Source organism: Lygodium microphyllum, chromosome 17 (genome assembly GCF_053477565.2).
Source record: "Lygodium microphyllum isolate KBCC chromosome 17, Lygodium_microphyllum_v1.1.10, whole genome shotgun sequence".
NCBI classification, from domain to species: domain Eukaryota; kingdom Viridiplantae; phylum Streptophyta; class Polypodiopsida; order Schizaeales; family Lygodiaceae; genus Lygodium; species Lygodium microphyllum.
The window spans coordinates 31956235-31977758 of NC_141151.1; the positions used below are offsets into that span (position 1 = coordinate 31956235).

Genomic DNA, 21524 nt, shown 5'->3' on the forward strand with positions numbered 1-21524 from the left:
CTTCTTAAAATTTTAAATACAATTTATTAGGGTGAAACGATGCCTTATTGAACCCCGGACTACGATTTCCAAACTGGGGTCTCTAAATGCAAATTCATTAATTAGAAATTAATGGTGATGTATAGCACTTTTTTGCCAACACGTGCTTTTTTGTGATGGTTGGTTCATTTTTATTAAAAATTACAAAGGGGATTAGGGTTAGAGTTTTGTATAAAAGGCAAAAAGTGAATGAAGAAGCTCATTCTTGTGTGTGGCCAAAACCTACTCTCCTCTTCTCTTCTTTTGTTCTTGTTATTTCTTGCTTGAGCTTGTGCTTGACGGAACTCAAAGAGAACTTGAACGCACAAGGAAAGAAATTGTACAAGCTCCAGTGATCCATAATATACTAGATACTTAGGAAAATCCTAGAAGATATCCATGAGATGTAACTACAATAAACTCTTCTCTTGTAATCCAGACTTGGATAGATCTAATACAATAAGTTGTTGTTTCAAAAGACCATATGATGCTTATGAGTGATCAGAGTAGCGCAATGGACGCATGGTGGGTCCTAACCCACAAGCCTTAAGCCCCGTTAATGCTTGTTTCCTTAGTTTCTTCCGAGATGAGGGCATCTCAAGTTCTCTAAGGGGGAGAGGATGTAACGTTTTGTAGGAATTTCCCCCACTAAATTTAAATAAAATTATATTTTTTTTCAAATCTCCCCCCTCTACCATCAACGACAGGTGGCAAGGGGGAAAACATGGACGTGGAGGGGAGAGAAGATGACGGCAAGGGGAAGGAGGGTGGCGACGAGTACGCGGAAAAATGAGGTGATGACAGGGAAAGAAGAGAAAGATGATGACACTGTCAAGGGAGAAGGAGTGGTTGATGATTGCAATGATGATGAGAGAGAGGACAAGAATGAGGCCACAGAACTATTCCCGCTACCATGCAAAAAACGGTAACCAAATTGTCCACCCAGGTGGGAGGAAGAGCCCCCATCACCTCTCCTAATAATACCCCACTCGTCCCCTATATTAAGCCCCCCCTCCCACCCCATTTAAGGTAAAGAAGGGGTATGCCCCTAGACTCGACTGCTAAGAGGGGAGAGAGAGGGTAAGAAAGAGAAAGGGAAGGTGATACCACTTCTTGCCCTCCCCTTTGCTGCCGAAGTAGAGAGAGAGAGAGAGAGAGAGAGTGAGAGAGAGAGAGAGAGAGAGAGAGAGAGAAGAAGAAGAAGAAGAAGAAGAAGAAGAAGAAGAAGAAGAAGAAGAAGAGGGATAAAGAAGAAGAAGGAGAAGAAGAAGAAGAGGGAGAGGGAGAGAGCCTTTTGGAAAGAGAATCTTTCTCTTCACCTTCGAAGAGGGTGGTCACACACACCTACTCCCCTTTTCTACAAAATTATCCCCCACTGCAATTTAATTATCTTCCCAATTTGGCCCTTGATAACCAAGGAAAAGGTGCGGAAGTCTTGTGTGATTCGCGTCTAGGGAAGACAAAGATCGGGAATGGCCCCCAAGTGGAAGATGTCACACAAGAATGGCAATTCCGCAAGGAAAGCCTTGAGTGAGGACATCACTGCCCATCCAATAGTGGTACCGGTCGTAAGTAAAGTATTTCCAAATTGGTAAATTCTTGCTTTGATTCTCGCATGAGATGCATTAGACCTGTACGAGAATAGGACATTAAAAATGATAAACTGCATTCCAAGTAATTGAAAGACTGAATTCCCCAAATGCGCATATCAAGAGAAGACCATTGTCTCAAATGCAAGCAGAGAGCTCAAGGGGTTAGGGAAACATGAGGCAAAGGAAAGACCGATGATTTCGTACTTGCTGAGAAGAGGGTTAGGTTATCGATCAATATAAGTGCTCAATAGAATTTACATTCTTGTGTAGTTGAATTAGACCTTGGCATGTGTCTTAGCCAAAGTGTTAAGTAATTTTTCATGGAATCACTTAGATCCCAAGAGGGAGAGAAAATACACAATGGAAAGGTTATCATGACTATTCGTGTAATGTTTGGAAAAGGATACCATTGTTTTGTTGATTGATCAAATAACATCCTAAATGCTTTTGCATTAAATTGATTGCTGGATGTGATTTGGATGATTATTCCAAGTGCTTGTACTTGATGGTAAATGCATGGTAGGGGTTTGTGACGACAAGTTGCCATGGGAAATAAAGGAATGTTTTCTTGGATGATGATACTAGGTTGATTGCCTTGATTATGCTTGATTCTTAATTGGATTAATTAAGGAAGGATATTTTGCACAGGTGGATCATCTCCAAGGTCACGTTGCATTTCAACTTGAGAGGGCATTGCTCGATTCACGGGCCGAAGGTCGAGTGGTGAAAAGGCCAACCATGGAAATTGTGTCTCACTCCTAGATCATTTGGGGTCAGTGGAGCTTTGGACACCCCTTGTTGAGTCCAAAATGGAGTTGTAGACTACCATGAGCCCAATGTCTAGGGCCTTGGAAGATCCTATTCTAGATAATAGATGGAAATTGTGGTGCCATGTGATTTGGACAAGTTACTTCAGGAGGGCAGAAGGGGTACTTCTGTTGGTTAGAAGGGGGATATATAATTCTCTTGGAGACAAGTATTAACTTGAGATAAGTTAAGGAACTTGTTTGAACTTGTTTGTCAAAAGACTGCTTGCTTTGTATTCGTGTTTGTGCTATAAATTACGTGAACAAACCCTATTCCCTAAAGGACTTAACTAATGAAGCTGATTTTAAATGTCACACATAAATGTGATAGGACCTAATTAGAAAACTAAAGCTATCAAGGGAAGCAGGTGGGCGGAGCCCCCAACAGGTCTGCCCTATGCCAAAGTGGTCCTAGAGAATTGGGAGGCTTCTCACAAGGGTTTACCATCGTTTGACCTTTGGGTATTGTTAGGTTAGAATCCAATTCATGCAATTTTAGGGGACCGGAATGGGACTATGCCCTATGGGTAGAGAGGTTGAGCAGCGCATCCCTCTCGTTTCCCATTCACTTTGAACCAAGTGTGGCATGGATCTGCTTCGGATTGGGTATCTTTGCATAAATCAGGATGTCCAAAACCTGACGCTAGAATCATGTTAGCAGACCTTGACCCCTAGGAGCCCAGATTTCAGGTCCATCCTAGTGGGTTCCGGCCATGAACGTTCTGTTGTGAGGCGGACTTAGGAAACCCTAAGCGACAAACCCCAAAACATTTCATGGGAGTGCCGGGTGGCAAAGCGTAGATTTGTTTCTCGATGGACTGCCAAAATGTGCTTGGAAAACCAACCAGCACGTTACACTTACATTGCCAACTCAAAAAATATAGCCACCACATTTCTTGTTACTAACTCACAAGGTGCTAACCAACCCTATAAGGCTCTTACCTACCATTCCTTATAACCTTGCTATTCACTTTGCACTACCACTGACAATCATTTTCTATTAGGCCACCAATCCTACAAGATAAAAAGAAGTCCATTATACATTGCTTTGGAATGAACACATGGCCCACTTAATGCTACTATGAACACATAGCCTGCTACAAACACATAAGCATTTACATTGTTTGTTACCCACTTACATTGCCAACTCAAAGCACATAGCCACCACATTGCTTATTACCAACTCACAAGATGCTAACCAACCCTACAAGGTAGTAACCCACCATTGCTTATATCTTGCTACTCACTATGCACTACCACTAATAATAACTTTCTACCAAGCCGCAAACCCTACAAAAGCTAACAAGAAATCTATTGTACATTGCTTTGGAATGAATACATATCCCACTTAATGCTACTATAAACACATAGCTAACTATATATACATGAGTGTTTACATATTTACATTGTCAACTCAAAGCACATAGCCACCACATTTCTTGTTACCAACTCATAAGGTGCTTACCAATCCTATAAGGAACTAACCCACCATTGCTTATAACAACCTTGCTACTCACTTTGCACTACCACTCACGATCAATTTCTATCAAGCCACCAACCATACAAGCAAAAAAATAATCCATTGTACATTGCTTGGGATTGAAAACATAGCTCACTTAATGCTACTACAAGACACATAGCCTACTACGGCTTGAAGAATGGCATAGCATGCATGCAAGGTGGCATAATTGTCGTGTAGATTTACCCTTGTGAGAGCCCTTCCTAAACATATACATAATTATGTATATTCTCCATCTAAGGCTTTACAACCCTAACAAAGATTTTTAATAGTAAAAAATGTATAATTATAAGCTATGTATCAATGAATGAAGGGTGGTATGGAAGCTTATTGGGTTCTCAAAGTTGTGTTATAACCAAATCTCCACAAGTCTCTTGTCTTACATTGTGATGGTATAGCCTTACTATTCCATTTTCTCATGTTTTAAAAGCTTCATTTTATTCCAATTGAGATTTCACCCTAATTTGTATTGTTCTTGAGGTGGTAAAGATAGAGATTATGCCATGAAACGTGCACTTCGATGATATAAATCTTACATCTCTCTTGCTAAATACCTTGATAAACCGCTACTATTATTATTAACTAGTAGGGGAGTTAGCTTCTATCTAAATTTGGCCAATATATATATAGTGTATGCCCTTACCCTTTCTTGTAAGCCACTCTAACTATCTCATGTCAACTACACTCTTGAGTTACAAGCTTACATTGCATTTTCTATCCATTTGGACACATGAATATGAGATATCCCTAAGTGTATATTCTAAGAAGATTTTCTTGAAAGTAAGATGTACATATCACTACAAGATATAGGCCTCATATTGACGTTCAAATCGACGAAAATGTTCATAAAAAAATTTTCCTCCATCGTTGCTAAAAACATCGGTATTAGTGATGCCATAGAACCGTCGCTATTAGCGTCACTATCAACATCGCTATCTGGTCGCTATCAGCATTGCAAATGCGATGCTAATAGCGATGGTTTGTGACACAAATTGCGACACTAATAGTGATGCATGCAATAAATTTGCGATGCAAATAGCGACGGTTATAGAGAATTTTTTTTGTGGTAGGGCAGTGTACTTGAATCCATAAGACTGATAAATAAAACAAATATAAGATTGTGTAATGAAAGCGATGGTAGAATCATGGCAAGATACAAAAGATGATAATAACATAGTGCATAGAAAATTCCTACATAAATCACATGATCAAAAAACAAGAGGATGTGCATTCCACAGATCCAAGGGAGAGCTATAGATCCTTGCTATCCGAAAGCTCGTCCTGTCACAAAGGAGCATCGAACAGACTTTTGCAAAAAAAGAAACAACTACACATCAATCCACCATACAATAATGCATTTTAATTAAAATTAGTAACTATAGACAAGAAAGATGAGTGACTTACTGGGCCGTCGGGTGCATATAATCGGTTGATCAATGCAGTGAGACCATGTCTCTCTACATATCTAGTCTCTAGGCCGATGGGATCACGGTTTGTAATGGAGTGCTGCAAAGAAAACAAAATACAATTGTTAGAAACACGATTGTCAATACAAGGGATATTGCAAAAAAATGAGCGAGAAGAGCAAAAGAAAAACTTACAAAGTCCTCCAAATAGGTCTTGTGGCTGCCACTCCCAAGATGATGGACCACTCCTACCTCCAATCACTGCCTCCAGTTGTACCCTCGTTGCCTCTCACTATTGCCTCCAACGTCCTGGAGAATCTGTAGCCTCCTCCCTGAGTTGGCACCAATCATCTGCATCTAGCCACTCGGACTTTGAGGCCCCACTCTTAAGTGCCTTGCGTGTGTCCAATTGTTTGTGTGACATATACGCATGCATGCACTCCATCATCCAGCTTGTGGAAGCCTGTGGAAAACCTATCTGCTAAGGTGGGTATTGGAAACTCCTCATAAAAGGATGCTACTATGTAGTTTTTACTTCCCTCCAATATGTTTTTCCAAGGATCCAAGACGTTGTGCTAAAATACTTGTTGGCACAACTCTCTCATATGAGCCATCACCCTCCTCCCCTCATCATTCACGATGACGGCTCTTGTCCTATCATCTACAAGGTATCCATGTCCCTTTGGGATATGTCTAAGATGTGTCCTCTCCCACCTGCGACCATGCTCCTGGGCATATCCAGGAGACCCCTGTACATCTGGTGTATCTAGGGTGGTGGTATCTCTTGGAGTAGCACCCATAAGGGTGCCACCTATGGACGGTTGTGGAGTGATTGGAGTAGATGTCCCCACAGGTGTGACAAATCCCACAGGTAATGCAACTCCAGCAAAACGACGAGACAGAGACACTGCATTGGTACCTCCCCAACAACCACCTGAGCCACACTCTCTCGAACCTGCACGAGAGAGAGGAGTAGCACCTATATCTCGAGTCACTACATCCATGTCTCCGCAGCATCCTCCAGAGCCACTCTCTCCGTCCTGGCCCAAGTTTGGAGTGTCAACCTCGTCTATTGAAAACCGAAGCATCAGAGCGCACTAAAGTAGATCTAATAGAACGTCTTGATAGTGTTTGAGACAACTCTTGGTCTGCCATATCTCTGAATTGAGCCATTAGATCTAGAGATATACGTGTGAAGATCTCTTGTAGCTCCTTCTCGCTTATCCCTCCACTTATCATGTGGATCCAAATATCCACAAAGGTCACCTCCACAGACAAAAATTGATGTTAGCATAATCAATATAAATCAAGCAAAGCACTGCAATATAAATCTTAAAAAATGATCTTACTTAAAACTCATATCTTATGTATCCTTATAAGCGATTCATCAAAGAATTGAGTAGGTGGATGCTCCAAATATGACGTATCCTATGGTCCCATGTCAATCTTTTGACACAACTCTGCATACACTGAAAAGTTGATAGAAAGGTCACCACAAAAGGATGAGTCCACCTTGTTCTCAAAGAATTCTCGGTCTCCTATCTTTCCATCATTGTTACCTGATTCTAGCTCCTCTACATGCTCCAAGCTTTCAGCAGCATCCACCCCTTGCAATATCAACCCCTCTATTTGCATACTGTCCTCATCTATGGTGGGAACATTTCTTTCATCATATACTCTGGCACTTCGGGAAGCTGAAGGTATAACATACCACCATCGAGGTTGTTGGGGGTTTAGATAGAAAATTAAAGTTCAATATCATGTACAAGAGAGATTTATCTTTTGTGACATATACCATGTCATCATAAAATTAAAAAAAACATGAGTTCATGCACCTGTTCACAATGGGCTAGCAATACAAACGTGTCACACAAATCCGTTGATATTTTTTCAAAATCTATTTCGAGAAATCCAAATGGACCTCATCGAACTGTTGCCCCAACTCCTTTAAGTATCACTTTGAACCACTGCACATTGAATAGGATCATGGAGAAGCTATGGTAATCCACCGTGATAATACTTTGCAAGTTTTCAAAATGCTCCATCTTATCTATAATGGTGTTTGGATCTGTTGCTCGTCATTGGCTCTCTTGCTTGATCTTTGCTATGATACCACAGTCTATTGTGGAGCGCATTTTGTTGATATGCTCCACGTGGAAATGTCGTCTGCGTGACCACACTACACTGTATATTTTGTATTGTACATTGAAACAATTAATTAGTTGTCACATATAAAATCTAGATATGACAAACCCTAAACACGTCATCACCTTTGGACTACATGCCCTCGAGAACTCCCACTCCTCAATTGAGACCTTCGTCCCTTTGCGAGACGCAGCGGTCAAAAGCTCCATATAACTGTCGCATTGACATGAACCGTGGCATCTTCTCCATGCCCTCAAGATATCAAATTGGTCGATGGCACATACTACGTCAAAATTTAGATCATGTTTCTTCTCGAACTTTCCTGGCTTGCTCGTATCTAGCGAGCCATGTCTCCATGGAGGAATGGTGTAACATACAAAAATGATTCACTTTCTCCTCCATTGTAGCATCCATTCTTTTTTTATCCCATTTCCAACCACCACATCTCTGATCAATCTATCATCGTCCTTCAGATGACCATAGTATACTATTGTCTGAATCCATTGTTTGTAGAGTCACTGTGAAATATGCACTAACGCCTTAGACACCAATCAACCTTTAGCCATGCTACCTTTTGGCTAAGGTCATTGTCGCACAAAGCCTTTCAGGGTTCATGAAGCGCTCCAAGAAGAACATCCATCGCATATGGACAGGTCATGCAATCTCCACTTCCTCTACAAGATGCACCAGGAGGCGGGTTTGTATCATGAACATGCTGGTGGGTAGGTACTTCTCAAAGAGATAGACATTCTTCACTGCTCCCCGCCTTGCAGATTCAATAGAGGATGTCTTGATCTCCTTCTGTGAGATCCATTACACTAAATTTTACAACCCATTAATGCCCCACATATTTTTGGAGTAAGGCATCCCATGATTGTGATCGATAGTATAAACTACCACAAATGAAGAAGCATTACGAACAATGACTAGACTCCGAATAGCAAAATACATAGCCCACTTACAATCCATTCATAGTACAAACCTGACATATCTTATGCCAATCATGGGATTTTAGCCCTGATAATTGGTCGTCTTTAGAAAACACGAATGTGAGAGAACACATCATACCCATCGGAGTGCGGATAGACTTGATAATTTGCTTCACAATGCCCTCTTATTTAGTGGAAAAAACCCAAGGAGCGCGATGTTGTTGCAAGCGACCATCAGCACTTGACTGTGGCCAAAGCGCCTCCATCTTACCTACCTCCTTTAAATCCATTCGTACCCCTGTAGTGTCTCTCTTTCTTGTGATGTGGTCCCATAGTAAGCTACCCACATTCTTGAAAAAATGCATGGGATCCAACAAGTGGTTGATCTGTAAGTGGGTCCAATATGGCAGCTCGTAGAAAACTGAGAATCATCACATTCCTTTTGGATGCAACTCCATGTAGACCATTTTTAGCTTGTACCAGCTTTGGATGTTCATTCGTATTGGAAGTCATCCAAGAAAATGTTCCCTTAGTTCATGATCCTCGGGTAAGAAAGCAGCACGTCCTTGATATACCATCTTCTTTATGGTTCGTGACCTTCGGGAGTCTAATTGTGGCCCACATAATGGACATGCATGATAACCTGAGGTAACCAGACTTGTCTTAACACGTCTATCCATCAAATGAATACAAACTTGAACAAGCTATGATAGATATTACCAATGAGAATGGAAACCTACTTATCGGAGTACTCCCTGAATCCCAGAAAGTCATGAATGGCCCACATGAGAATGACTCGTATATTGGCAGATCGCCCTTGCTCATATCTTCCATGATGACCCCCTTCTCCCACTAAATCTTAAGCTCATCAACTAATGGATGAAGATACACATCCATATTCTTGACTTTGCAGTAGCCAGGAACGAGCAACCTAGGGATGAGGTGTCCTTTCTTCGTAGAAAGCCATGGAGGGATGTTGTAAATAACAAGGACTACATGCCACACACTGTAAGAAGTTGAGCGCAGACCAAATGGGTTCATGCCATCCATAGCAAGATTGAGCCGAACATTCCTTGGCTCTCAGGTAAAGCTTGGAAAGGTAGAGTCAATGTGACTCCATGTGCGTTGTCGTATTGCTGCGCATTTGAGGTGTGAAAATCACCCAAAAGTTGTGTGTGTGATTTGATACTTTGTATATACTTAGTCGTTATGTTTGCTCTTTTACTTTATGTGGGTAATATAGTGAAGAGGGGTTTGAAGCAAGAGGAAGAAATAATTCGTGATGAGTTAACGTACATGACTGCTCTTCAAGCCTGTGGTGCACTTACAGATGTAGAAGCTATTGTTTGGAAGGAACAATTGTCTCTACTTGGGTTTCTGGAAATTGGTCAGACATTGCATCATGATGCTTGTATGATGGGTTATACTTCAGATGTCTTTGTTGGTAATGGCCTTGTGAGTATGTATGGAGTACATGGGACCATACAAGAAGTAGAGAGTATGTTTATTGGCTTACCGTTTCGAAATGTCATATCATGGAGTGCAATGAGACTTTTGGACTTGACCTAGGAGAAGAATTGATGAAAGATGCAAATGCTTGGACTGAGCGCGGTGCAATCCAAGGCTTGGATCGAACCTAGTGCTACATACGCAAAGCGCTGGTTTTACCAGCTCGCCCTTCAGGCCATTGGCTTAAGGTGACTGTTTTGCTTCATCGCAGCATGATCAAGGAGACTGCCAACCCAGCCGACGTTGGATACTGAACATGTGAGAGTTCCTTTTTAGGGGTTAAGGTGACTCTTCTGCTTCATCACAGTATGAACAAGGAGATCCCTACTCGGCGGAGGATATTGAACATATACAATAAGCGAGAAGAAGATTTCCCATCACTGCGTGCTTACAATGATTACTTGGAAGAAGTTGAGGATATAATCTTCAATTTGATAGAAGGAGTAGATGTTCAGGCTACTGAACAGAAGGTGAAAGCATATCAAGAAGAAAATGCAGATCAAATCATTGCATCCAATGCACGGAAGGTAGAAGAGCGATCAATGGCTCTAAGAAGACAATATGCACAAGGAACTACACAAGCAGCTCCTACTGTGGAAGAACCTTCCGACCAGACATCTGGACAACCAAGTGGAACATATGCACCAGCTGTGGCACCTGGTGCTGTCTTCATGTAGCCAAAACCCACTGGTCCTGCATCACATTCTGGTCAAGATCGTGATGGCCTGTTTGAAGATGAGGAATCAAGGAAGCAAAGAGAAGAAAAAGCAGCCAGGGCAGGAGGCTGGACTCCTGAATTGGGTCGTAGAAGAGCTTTTAAAGAGGCATTTGCTAGTTTGTGGGTGAACTGAAGCAATCAGCCTTTGATGTTAGCTATGATTGACCGATTCACTTGCGGTGGCCCGCTTTCTTGGGGAAAAAGGGGCTGCTTTTCCTCGGAATTCTGCGACTGGGACCAGGGGTGCTTTTCTGGTTCTGGGAGGGAAGCCAATTTGGGGGAGGAACGGAAGAAAAAGCACGGAAGGAGGCTGCGACTGGGAACGGCGGTTGGTGGAAGGTTTCTATTCAGAGATTTGAGGTCGAGCATCCTCCTCTCGGTGGACATGGCGACATCTCCAAGAGCAGTGCAATAAGACGTCGAACGGGATAAAAAATGATGTACTGCTTGCGTGTCGGACCAGAAAGTAGAGGAATGAAGGAGGATGGGAGGCCATCGCACTGTACTGGAAGGAGGACATCTTCTCGTGTCTTATGTTGGGTGGCAAGGCAATGATCCCTCAACTGATTTCAGGGGTGGAGGATTTGTCTCTCTTGAAAATCTACTATTCTTTGCGAAGAGATTCGCTCTAAACCCACCTCTTGGACAGGGTCAAGGCTTTTAAGGATACTTGCTGCTGAGGTTCTTACACGATCTGCTTTGTCACTTGGCAACATGCTATTGTGTGGTTGTGCCCATCAGAAAGGACATGGAGATAAATTTCTGACCTTGGATCTCACACCTGTGCAAGAAGAGAGACTTCGCTGACTACAGTTGCGCTTAGAAGCAACTTTTGATGGTACACGACCAGATCATCAGGAGGCTCTGAAGGCATTATGGTATGTTGCATTTCCTGACTCGGATCTACATGGACTTATTTCTGAACAATGGAAAGACATGGGATGGGTATAAAACTTCATTACGTTGAAGAAAACGGAGAGAAGGGGAATGTTTTTCTCAGTCGACGAGAGGGGAACAATCGATCCTGGGAAAACAGAGAATGGACCTGCAGTAGCCGAATCTTCTAGGCCTTTGCATATAGCTCAAGCCTCTTCACTAAAGCGGGAAAAAGCAGCTTTGGATCCAGCAACGAAGTAATTATGGAACATTTGATCATCATACACATCTTCAGTGCCATATATACTGAAGATTTGTAACCTTTGGCTTTCATCTCTGTTAAATATGTAATACACCGTGCCTCCTTCGATCTTCAAAACATCTCCAACCCCTAAATCTGCTTCTCGACTTTCACCTTTGTCCACCCTGGACAATATACCTTTGCCTGCATAGCCTTGACAGTAGGCACAAGAACCTTGAGATCATTCACAATGATACCCATGAAAAGCCGTACAATATACTGAGTAGAAAACCGGGCTTTATCAACAAATATGGAAAATGGAAATGCTGAGAAAGAGAACTAGAATGCCATCGTGGTTTTAAAAGGGAAAAGCATGCATGAAGGATCCACAAACAGAAAGAGCTGTTTAGTTCAATATATCGTCCAAAGGAGATCTTTTGCAGGCAGCTAAAATAGTCTAGACACAGATTCAAGGTTTCTTTGTGGTGATCTGCAGTATCTTAGCCTAATATCATGTCAAGAGGTTCTACTCAAGACAGTCTAAAGAAAGGTCTGAATGCCCACCTAAGGAAAAGCATGTTCTAACCATATTCTTTGCTTTTGCTACTTTCCATATTCTATTTATGAGCTTGTAATCAAGCAAGTAGCACAATCTGTATTCCATGCCTTGCCTTGCAAATGAGGAAGTAACACAGTCTGTAATTGCATGCATTGGACAGATTTTTCAGGTGTAGCTCCCTGTATAGCTTCTACCAGTACTACGAGCCACTTGATAGAGTGTACACATGTCAAAATTGACATGATACAGAGATTAATAAGAACTTGTGAAATGATGGACTATCTTTATTCTTTGTGAGCTTTGACCATAAAAAGAGGCCTTGAGGGCATATCAAAGGGACATGAAGGACTTCAGTTTTTGAACAGCCAATTTAGAAATCGAATTTGTTTCCTTTATGAAATTGAAGCTGTTGATGTTGATTAAGGTTGTAAATGTCACGCTTGATTGATCTTCTATCCTGAAATTTAACAAGGACTTCTGAAGTTGCGACATTGCTTTCGAAACCCTTCGACATCTTTGGTGAACCCGACGTGAAAGCGTCGCAGAAATTTCAGGATGGGAGATACTTCAGCCTCTCTTTCAGCCTCTTCTACAATTCCAGCTGCGTCTTCTACTTCAGCTCCATCAATGACTGTTGCGTCAAGTATTTCAACAGAGGATCTAAAGCAGATTTTGGAGAATATGTCCATGTATATGCAGCTCCAAAATCAGCAGACACAATTGTATATGCAGCAACAGCAACAATTGCATCAATAACAATTGTCTCAGCAAAGGCAACTCTATTCGGAGCAGGAGAATGCAAATAGCGCGACTAAGGCTATTGAAGCAGTGGAGAATGAGAAGAAGCTATTTGATGGCCATAATGTTTCAGCATATTTGAAGACATATGAGATCAAGATGGGGTTTTTCGGAGTTCCAGCTGGACTTATGAGTAAGTATTTCCTTCGTCTTGTCACACCCGCCTTGAGGGAAAAAGTGACTGATATTTTTATTCAAAATACACATTGGAAAGATTTTAAGAAGGCCCTGAAAGAAGAATATTTTCTTGAGGACTTTGGTATGGCTACTCGGCGGTCATTCCGAGAGTGGGTCTACATGCCAAACAAAGGTCTAGCTGCTTCAGAGTTGATTCGAGAATTTGAAGAGAGGTATAGTCAGCTTGATGCCATTGAACAAAGAGCATTGGATGTTGAAAAAGTTGAGCTTTTCTTGCAAGCTACAGATCCTACTCTTCAAGAAGAATTGGGTGAGCTTCTTGAGGATTGCACGAAGCCTATGGGTCTTAAAACGGATTGGCAGGATGCTCAGGATGCAGTCTCGACTTTAACCAAGAGGAGGATATGGAAGACTCGCCTACAGAATGGTTCTATGACACCTACACCATTATCTGCTCCTATGCCTGCTTCTATCCCTGTTATTTCTTCTCCTCCTCAACCAGTTTCTTGGCCTATGCCAGTGCCTACTGTTTCCACTCCACCTATTCCTCCTGTTCCACGACCGATGCCTGCACCTTCTGCTCCAAAACCATCCGCTCCATCGGTGCCTACCTCTCTTGATGACATAATCAAAGGCATAACAGATTTGACACTGGAGTCAGTCAAAGCGGAGTTGGTGGGAAAGTTGAAAGAGCAGTTTGCTTCGACTGCGCCTACTACTTCTTCTAGTGCTCCTACTGCACCTAGGAGTACTCCTAGTGCACCTAGGAGAGATCGGAGATGTATTTGGTGTGATAGTACGGACCATCAGCATTGCAGGGATTGTGAATCTTTTCAAGATGCAAGGATGAATAATTTGGTATATTGGGGGCAAGATGGTAAGATTTGGTTGACTGAGACAAGAGCTCCACTTGCTACCAACTTTGGTAAAGGTGGAATGAAGAAGTTAGTGGATGACATGGCTGTGCGTACTTCTTATGTGACAGCTAGAGGTGATGCTTCTGCATATGGAGTCCAGATTGAGAAGGGATCAGAGAATCAGTCAGCATTATGGACTTATGCTATGGAGACTGCAAACAAGGGAAAAATTCAGCAAACTGTTTTGACTATGCAAGCTCTAGCATCAGATCAGAGACAGATTGGGACTCGCCTGTTGACAGGTATTCTATTTATGCTTATTTGACTAAGTCTCAGGGTGCAGATGTACTTGTTGAGGAGAAGCGTAAGAGGGATGAAGAAAATCCAAGTGTAGCTAAGAAGACTAGAGGGGGTGAGTTTGTTACTCCACCTACTGCAAGACCATCTTCAAGACCAGGGCTAGATCGACAGATGGAAGATGCTCAAAAGAGAGAAAAGAGGCAAGAGCCTAGAGAGAGAAAGCAGCCAGGGTTTAGATTGATGTCTGATATTGAGACATCTACGGACATGAAGAAAATCTTTAATGACAAGATACTTGGCAATGAGGTGACTTTCACTATTTCTGAGGTTTTGGGCATCTCGAAAAGAGAGTTTCAAGATCAGTTTCAGGAGGTCCTGAAGAGGAAAAGTCATGCATTGTCTACCACTGATACACAGGGAGTTTTGATTGGGGAGTTGGATGAGGATGAGGATGAGGTTATGGTTGAGAATGCTTCTGTTTTTCCACAGGTAGAGAAAAGGGTTCAGCCTATGCATTATGCTGAAATTGATGAGCATGTCTTGATACCGTGTAGTCACTTTTCGTGGAGCCATTGGGCTAGGGCAACTACAAAGACGATGGTAAAGATTGGAGAGAAAGAGGTGCCTTATGTTGCATTGGTGGATCATGGTTCAGAGATTAATCTCATAGTTCGTGGAGTTTATGAGAGTAACAGATGGCCTATGGATGTAGAGCATGGGTGGCGTATGAGAGCCGCCAATAACACTGCATGTGATTTGTATGCTGCCTGTCCTAGTGTCAGGGTTTCTATTGGTGATGTAGAGGAGGATTTTCATTTCTCTGTGCAGGATTCATGCTCTTATTCTATAATTCTTAGACAGTCATTCATCACAGAGATGCACATGGAAACAAAGGTCATGGATGATGGATCTGCTTATGCACGGATTCGTAGTAAAGATGGCATGAGAGCAGTTCAGTTTATGACTGTATGTGTGAACCATGTTAGAAACAGGGATACTCTTAGATATGCATCTTTGCCCACTGTGAGGGATTCAGGTTTTCATTAGGTACCGCCGTTTCGCGAGACGACGGTGGTACAGAGCAGAGGAGATTGGAGTTCTCGCCTCTTGGCAGCAGTGTTTTCTCCTCCGATTTTTTTGGGATTTCAGCAAACAGTTCGATGAGCTATCAGAAGACTTCTAGGTTGCCTAGAGCTGCCAGGCAGTATATATGCAAGAAGGAGAAAATTTTGAAAAATGCATGAATTTTGGAGGATGATAAGCACATAGATGGGATGTATGATAGTGTGATTTGTGCAGATACGATGACAGAGATGGGAGATATGCTGAAAACTAATATGCAGAATTGTCATAGTAATGTATTAGTGTAGTCCCTGGACATGTTTCATGAAATTGCAGATTTTGTGTCACAGATTGAGTCAAAGGCTGAGGTAACTCAGCAAAGAGTGTTGAGTGCTGAAGAAATTCAGCAAATAGAGTTTCCAGCTGGTTATGATCAGCTTTCAAAGACACAGAGGGCTAAAAACTTTCAGCCAACAGAGTTTACTGCTGAAATATTTCAGCATCCAGAGTTTAGGGCTATTTCTATGCAGTCCATAGAGCAAAGGGCTGAGGATATTCAGCCATTGGAGTGCAGAATTGCTGATTTACAACAAGATTTGTGTAATGTAGAAGAGCATAATGAAGCCAGGGTTGACACGAAATACAAAACTATGGATAAGAAGGTGAAGCCGGTTGCTGTACCGCTTCCACCTAACAGTGATCAGCAAATAGAGAGAGCTGCTAAACAGTCAATTTTGAGGAATCCGGAGCATATTGGTCATAAATTTTCAGCAGAGACTCTTGCTGAATTGAAAATTAGAAATGGTGATTTCTTGCTACCCATAGAGAAGCAATGCTTTCAGGAGATGCTTGAGCAACATGGAAGGGGATTTGCTTTTTTCCCGCATGAGATTGGATGTGTGAATCCTGATATTGTTGCTCCTATGGTCATTTTTACTATTCCTCATATTCCATGGAATCTCTGACCTATTCCAGTGCCTAAGGCACACCTGCCAAAGCTGATTGATTTATTGAATGAGAAAATCAGGATGGGAATTCTTGAGCCTTCATCTGCACCATACTCAAATAGGTGGTTTACAGTTCCAAAGAAGAATGGTACTCTCCGATTTATTCAGGACATGCAGCCAGAGAACAGAGTTACTATCAGGAATGTTGGTATAGGTCTAGTTGTGGATGAGTTTGCAGAAGCATTTGTTGGACGTGCCATCTATTCTTTAGATGATTTGTATTCGGGATATGATCAGTTTCAGCTGGCTTTGGAAAGTAGGGACATAACCACCATGAGAACTTCTATTGGGCTTGTCAGGATGTGTACCTTGCCTCAAGGTGCCACAAATTCTGTTGCGCATATGATGAATGCCATGCATAAGGTCCTTCGAGATTATATACCTTAGCTTACCATGCCTTTCTTGGATGATGTGCCCATTAAGGGGTGTGCAGAAGAAGAGAAAAATGAGAGTCTAAATGAGCAGGGATGCAGATCCTTTGTGGCTGATCATATTTCAGCATGTGAGAAGATTTTGGCCAGGTTAGAAGAAGTGAACTTGACACTTTCAGGACAAAAATATGTTTTTGGAGTGAATGAGGTTGTCATTGTTGGACATATGTGTGGGTATTATGGCAGAAAACCCTCACCTGATAAGGTGAATGCTATAGGCAAGATTGTGGAGTATTGTTCTACCACTTCAGAGGTACGGAGATTCATTGGAGCTTGTGTGTTTTATATGATTTGGATACCTCATTTTGCACACATAGCAGATTGTTTATATCAGCTGCTTCGAAAGGGGCAGAAATTCTATTGGGATGAGAGCCACACTAGAGCTATGCGGAAATTGAAGAAGTTATTGCAGAATGCTCCTACTCTCAGGAAAGCGGATTATAATTGTGGAAAGCCTATTGTATTGATAGTTGACACTAGTCCAATTGGCATAGGTTGGGCTGTGGGTCAAGATGATGCAGATGGAAATAGGTATGCTATTCGGTTTGGGGCGAAAGTCCTAAACGAGAGACAGAGGAGATATCCACAAATCAAGAGGAAGTTACTGGGGATTGTAACGGCTCTCAAATGTGACAAGGAGTACTTTATTGGAGCTTCAGTTGTGGTAGAGACAGATTGCTTGCCATTGATTGGTATGATTACGAGTTGCTCTACTCCGGATATAGCTATGCTGAGATGGATTGCATACATCAAGTCATTAAATCCGGAATTTAAACACATAGCAAGGAAGGATAATTCAGTGGCAGATATGTTGTCTAGAGCCAGATATGATGATGAGGAGACTCTACTTGTAGAAGAGGATGATGCAGAAATTTCAGCCACTATGGTTGATCATGTTTGTCATGTCTATGATATTGTGGCTTTCATAGAAGAACTCTATGTTGGAGATTGGTTGCAGATTGGCAGGTACCTTAGTACACTAAGAAAAAGAGATGAATGGACAGATGAAGAGTTCAAGAAGATCAGAAGGAAAGCCTATCATTATTTTCTCAAGGACGGATTTCTTTGGAAGCATCCGAAGAAAAGAGGTGGATTACCTTTGCGGGTTGTCTGTAATAGAGAGACACAGTTACAGGTGATGAGGGAGTTTCATGAGAGTCCTTGGGCTGGTCATAGAGGAGTGTGGGCTACTTATGAGAAAATTAAGGAGAAATATTGGTGGAAAGGCATGTATAGAGATGTTTCTCACTTTGTTGAGACTTGCAGAGACTGCCAGATGTATTCGGTAGTGCGTCATCAAGATGAGCTTCATCTGACCTATCCGCTATGCATTCACTATAAGTGGGTAGTTGATTTGGTTACTATGCCTATGGGTCTATGGCAGATGAGGTATATTGTTTTGGCTAGAGAGGATCTTACCAATCATGTTGAGGGCAAATCTTTGAGAATGAAGTCCACTAGTGCAGTGTGTAAGTTCTTATTGGAGGAAATTTTCTGCAGGTATGGTTGTGTGGGTAAGATCACTGCGGATCATGGTGAATTGGATGTAGATGAAGCTAGGGAGTTTTTCTCTCAGCTAGGAATCAAGTTGGCTCTAACTACAGCATATAATCCAGAGGGAAATGGGAAGAGTGAAAGAGGGCATCCGCCGATAATGAAAGCATTAGCCAAAGCATGCAGAGGACGGATTGGAGAATGGCCGAGACTTCTACCATTTGCTTTGTGGGCTGATCGTACGACTCATAGTGTTACCACAGGATATATGCCTGCAGAGTTGATGTATGGTCAGAAACCTGTTATGCCGACTGAGACTTGTGCTTTGACTTGGTCAGTTTTACCTTGGCAGGAGGATTTGACGAGAGAGGAGCTCTTAGCTCTTCGGATTCGATAGTTGGAGAGAATATCAGAGGATATTCAGCTAGCTATTGATAGGTTGAAGGTTGCTAGACTAAGGAATAAGGACAGGTTTGACAGTAGGCATCGCTTGCGGCCTAGAGCAATAGAAGAGGGAGATTGGGTATTGGTCTTTGATAGCAGCCTTGAAAATCAGCATACTGCACTTCGGAAGATGGTGAAAAGATGGTTTCGGCCATAGACATGTCTTTGATAATGCAACATATGAGCTGACAGAATTGGATGGGACAGTGCTTAGAGTGCCTATTGCTAGAAAAAGAATCAAGATTTTCAAGAAAAGAGATGATGAAGATTATGCATTGGAAGAATTTGCAAGAGAAGAGCAACGAGAAGAAACTCCAATGGAAGAGACAGACGATATGACAGATAATCTTGTTGATATACCAGAAATGCATAATGAAGAGATTGATCTGTTTGTGGATCTTGATGATAACGATCATGGGTAGTTGGCCCATCCAGAGGATGCGCAGGATTAGAGGGGGTGGATGTCATATTGCTGCGCATTTGAGGTGTGAAAATCACCCAAAAGTTGTGTGTGTGATTTGATACTTTGTATATACTTAGTCGTTATGTTTGCTCTTTTAATTTATGTGGGTAATATAGTGAAGAGGGGTTTGAAGCAAGAGGAAGAAATAATTCGTGATGAGTTGACATACATGACTGCTCTTCAAGCCTGTGGTGCACTTACAGATGTAGAAGCTATTGTTTGGAAGGAACAATTGTCTCTACTTGGGTTTCTAGAAATTGGTCAGACATTGCATCATGATGCTTGTATGATGGGTTATACTTCAGATGTGTTTGTTGGTAATGGCCTTGTGAGTATGTATGGAGTACATGGGACCATACAAGAAGCATAGAGTATGTTTATTGGCTTACCGTTTCGAAATGTCATATCATGGAGTGCAATGAGACTTTTGGACTTGACCTAGGAGAAGAATTGATGAAAGATGCAAATGCTTGGACTGAGCGGGTGCAATCCAAGGCTTGGATCGAAGCTAGTGCTACATACGCAAAGCGCTAGTTTTACCAGCTTGCCCTTCAGGCCGTTGGCTTAAGGTGACTATTTTGCTTCATCGCAGCATGATCAAGGAGACTGCCAACCCGACCGGCGCTGGATACTGAACATGTGAGAGTTCCTTTTTAGGGGTTAAGGTGACTCTTTTGCTTCATCACAGTATGAACAAGGAGATCCCTACTCGGCGGAGGATATTGAACACATACAATAAGCGAGAAGAAGATTTCCCATCACTGCGTGCTTACAATGATTACTTGGAAGAAGTTGAGGATATAATCTTCAATTTGATAGAAGGAGTAGATGTTCAGGCTACTGAACAGAAGGTGAAAGCATATCAAGAAGAAAATGCTGATCAAATCATTGCATCCAATGCACGGAAGGTAGAAGAGCGATCAATGGCTCTAAGAAGACAAAATGCACAAGGAACTACACAAGCAGCTCCTACTGTGGAAGAACCTTCCGACCAAACATCTGGACAACCAAGTGGAACATATGCACCAGCTGTGGCACCTGGTGCTGTCTTCATGTAGCCAAAACCCACTAGTCCTACATCACATTCTGGTCAAGATCGTGATGGCCTGTTTGAAGATGAGGAATCAAGGAAGCAAAGAGAAGAAAAAGCAGCCAGGACAGGAGGCTGGACTCTTGAATTGGGTCGTAGAAGAGCTTTTGAAGAGGCATTTGCTAGTTTGTGGGTGAACTGAAGCAATCAGCCTTTGATGTTAGCTATGATTGACCGATTCACTTGCGGTGGCCCGCTTTCTTGGGGAAAAAGGGGCTGCTTTTCCTCGGAATTCTGCGACTGGGACCAGGGGTGCTTTTCTGGTTCTGGGAGGGAAGCCAATTTGGGGGAGGAAGGGAAGAAAAAGCACGGAAGGAGGCTGCGACGATTGGGAACGGCGGCTGGTGGAAGGTTTCTATTCGGAGATTTGAGGTCGAGCATCCTCCTCTCGGTGGACATGGCGACATCTCCAAGAGCAGTGCAATCAGACGTCGAACGGGATAAAAAATGATGTACTGCTTGTGAGTCGGACCAGAAAGTAGAGGAATGAAGGAGGATGGGAGGCCATCGCACTGTACTGGAAGGAGGACATCTTCTCGTGTCTTATGTTGGGTGGCAGGGCAATGATCCCTCAACTGATTTCAGGGGTGGAGGATTTGTCTCTCTTGAAAATCTACTATTCTTTGCGAAGAGATTCCCTCTAAACCCACCTCTTGGACAGGGTCAAGATTTTTAAGGATACTTGCTGCTGAGGTTGTTACACGATTTGCTTTGTCGCTTGGCAACATGCTATTGTGTGGTTGTGCCCATCAGAAAGGACATGGAGATAAATTTCTGACCTTGGATCTCACACCTGTGCAAGAAGAGAGACTGGTGCTGACTACAGTTGCGCTTAGAAGTAACTTTTGATGGTACATGACCAGATCATCAAGAGGCTCTGAAGGCATTATGGTATGCTGCATTTCCTGACTCGGATCTACATGAACTTATTTCTGAACAATGGAAAGACATGGGGTGGCCATAAAACTTCATTACGTTGAAGAAAACGGAGAGAAAGGGAATGTTTTTCTCAGTCGATGAGAGGGGAACAATCGATCGTGTGGAAAACATAGAATGGACCTGCAGTAACCGAATCTTTTAGGCCTTTGCATATAGCTCAAGCCTCTTCACTAAAGTGGGAAA

General features: G+C 42.3%; 2 pseudogenes; both read left to right on the top strand.

Annotated features, from left to right (window-relative positions):
- Positions 1-10078: 10078 nt before the first annotated feature.
- Positions 10079-10775, top strand: LOC148021755 (uncharacterized; annotated as a pseudogene).
- Positions 10776-20001: 9226 nt separating this feature from the next.
- LOC148021756 (uncharacterized) lies at positions 20002-20544 on the top strand (annotated as a pseudogene).
- The last annotated feature ends 980 nt before the right edge of the window (positions 20545-21524 follow it).